Source organism: Canis lupus, chromosome 8 (assembly GCF_048164855.1).
Source record: "Canis lupus baileyi chromosome 8, mCanLup2.hap1, whole genome shotgun sequence".
Classification (NCBI taxonomy): Eukaryota; Metazoa; Chordata; class Mammalia; order Carnivora; family Canidae; genus Canis; species Canis lupus.
In genome coordinates this window covers 28,670,497-28,673,655 of record NC_132845.1, presented here as the reverse complement: position 1 = coordinate 28,673,655, position 3,159 = coordinate 28,670,497, and the positions used below count along the sequence as shown (strand labels likewise).

Below are 3,159 nucleotides of genomic sequence, written 5' to 3'. Positions count from 1 at the left end.
AGCAGAACCAAGAGAAGAGCCATGTCAAGTGCCATCCGCCCCAAGAAGATAATCAAAGAGGTCAGCATGGGTAAGATGGTTGGCAGAAGGGTAGAAGAAGAGGATGATGACAGACTTGAGGAACGGTTTAATGGTGAGGATGTTGGAATAGTAGAAAAACTAGTGAGAGACAGAAAGTCACCCACAGAAGCAAGAAGAGAACAAGGGTCACGCTTTGAATGGATTCAAGGAAAAAGAGAATTCTAAAAAAGGGAGAAGTCAGCAGTATTCCACATAGCAAAAGAACTAAGGAAAATAAAGATGGAAGGATTGATTTCTTCTCTGTTACCAAAAATGCCTTAGTAAAAGGCAGTTAGAATAGCAGATGAGCCTGAGGGCGCTTGACACAAGTCACCACACATTTTAAAGGTGGATGGAGTTCCTGGCCGGAGCCTGAGTCCTGGCCTCCCGTGTCACCCTCTTACTCTCCGAACAGTATGAGCTCCACCACCTGCTCCTCCTTCTCTTCCAACTACCGGTCCCTGGGCTCCAAGCAGTCGCCCAGCCAGCGGGTTGGCCAACCAGCATCAGTGCGACCAGGGTCTATGCAGGCGTGGGGGGCTCGGGCTCCCAGATTTCCATGAAGAGAGAGCTCCACCAGCTTCAGGGGAGGTTGGGGGCCCGGCTGTGGGGATGGCCAGGGGTCTGGAGGGCATAGGGGGCATCCAGGGGGAGAAGGAGACCATGCAACATCTGAATGACCACCTGGCCTCCTACCTGGAGAGGGTGTGGAGCCTGGAGGCTGATAATCAGAGACTGGAGATGAAAATCCGGGAACACTTGGAGAAGAAGGGACCCCAGGTCAGAGACGGGAGGCATTACTTCAAAACCATCAAGGACCTGAGGGCTCAGATCTTTGCAAGTGCTGTGGACAATGCCCGTATCGTTTTGTAGATTGACAATGCCTGGCTTGCTGCTGATGACTTCCAAGTATGAGACAGAGCTGACCATGCACCAGTCTGTGGAGAGTGACTCCAGGGGCTCTGCAAGGTCATTGATGACACCAATGTCACTTGGCTGCAGCTAGAGACAGAGATCAAGGATCTCAAGGAGGAGCTGCTCTTCATGAAGAAGAACCACGAGGAGGAAGTAAAGGGTCTACAAAACCAAATCGCCAACTCTGGGTTGACGGTGGAGTTGGATGCCCCCAAATCCCAGGGCCTCAGCAAGATCATGGCAGATATCCGGGCCCAGTATGACGAGCTGGCTCAGAAGAACCGGGAGGAGCTGGACGAGTACTGGTCCCAGCAGATGAAGGAGAGCACCACAGTGGTCACCACACAGACCGCTGAGATAGGAGAAGCTGAGATGACCCTCACAGAGCTGAGATGTACTGCCCAGTCCTTGGAGATCAACCATGAACTCAATAAGAAACCTGAAGGCCGGCTTGGAGAACAGCCTGAGGGAGGTCAAGACCTGCTACATGACGCAGATGGAACAGCTCAAGGGGGATCTGCTGCACCTGGAGTCAGAGCTGTCCCAGACCTGGGCAGAGGGGCAGCGCCAGGCCCAGGAGTATGAGGCCCTGCTGAATGTCAAGGTCAGGCTGGAGGTTGATTGCCACCTACTGTTGCCTGTTGGAAGATGGGGAGGACTTTAGTCTTATTGACGCCCTGGACAACAGCAACTCCTTGCAGACCATCCAGAAGACCACCAACCGCAAGATCGTGGATGGCAAGGTGGTGTCTAAGACTAACGACACCAAAATTCTGACACGTTGAGGCAGCAGAAACAGGGTGCCCTTTGAGGAGCAAGAGGCCAATAAAAGGTTCAGAGGTCTAAATAAATAAATAAATAAATAAATAAATAAATAAATAAATAAAATAAAATAAAATAAAGGTGGATGGAAAATGTGAAGAACTCAGAAAAAAGATAGTAAAAGGCCAGAAACAAAATGAAAACAAGGCCATGGCTACATGGAAAGCCGAATGAACACCCAGAACAGGGACATTTTTCTTTGACCCATGTCCCAGAAGGCCTTGTTAAGGAGTATATGTTGTAAACACTATACCTCAAACCACAAGTCACATAAACCAACCATTCTGCAGTGGAATGTGTGTGGGAGGTGGAGTAGATTTCCTTTAAAAACATAGATTACATCCTTCTTTGGCTCAATCACTTTCGATAGCTCCTTGCCTCACACACAATCCTTTCTAAACTTCTTATCTTGACATTTAAGAGACTCGGTAAGTTGGGTCTGTCTCAATATTATTTTTCACTGTTTCTCAAAAGAAGTCCAGGCTGATCTACTCAGTCTCCCCAGATTTCTTCTTAGTCCCTCATCTGCACCTTTGCTCGAACTATTTTCCTTACCTAAAATCTTCCTCTTCTCTCTGCTGCTCTAGTCTATGAAACACCTAATGCTCAAAGAAGTCAAGTGCCATCTTCTCTGTGCAGTTTTATTATTCAATTTCTGTAACATTTATTTTGGGGTTAATCCATACATAGATGTTATCTCCAATTATTCGGCATTATACCTTCTTTGGATTATAAGCTTCACGAGGCAAAAAAATTTATTTGAGAAGCACCTAGTATAATACTATTTTCAAATCGAGGCTTTTATTTATTTTTTTAAGATTCTATTTATTTATTCATGAGAGACACACACACAGAGAGAGAGAGAGAGAGAGAGAGACAGAGAGAGACACAGAGAGAGGCAGAGACACAGGCAGAGGGAGAAGCAAGCTCCATGCAAGGAGCCTGACATGGGACTTGATCCCGGGTCTCCAGGATCAGGCCCTGGGCTGAAGGCGGTGCTAAACCACTGAGCCACCAGGGCTGCCCATTGAGACTTTTATTTAAAGTAGGTTCCCTGGGTGGCTTCCTTCAGGGCTTGAAGTCATGACCCTGAGACCAGGACCTGAGCTGAGATCAAGGGTCAGATGCTCCATTGACCAAGCCACCCAGGTGCCCTCAAATTGAGTTTTTTTTAAAAATATTTTATTTATTTATTCACAAGAGACACACACAGAGAGAGAGGCAGAGATATAGGCAGAGGGAGAAGCAGGCTCCATGCAGGGAGCCCAATGGGGGACTCGATCCTGGGACCCCAGGATCATGCCCTGAGCCAAAGGCAGATGCTCAACCACTGAGCCACCCAGGCATCCCAAATTGAGGGGT

The 3,159-nt window shown here is 48.0% G+C and overlaps 1 pseudogene; it reads left to right on the top strand.

Annotated features, from left to right (window-relative positions):
• The first annotated feature begins 476 nt into the window (after window positions 1–476).
• Window positions 477–1,760, top strand: LOC140639164 (keratin, type I cytoskeletal 18 pseudogene; annotated as a pseudogene).
• Window positions 1,761–3,159: the final 1,399 nt, after the last annotated feature.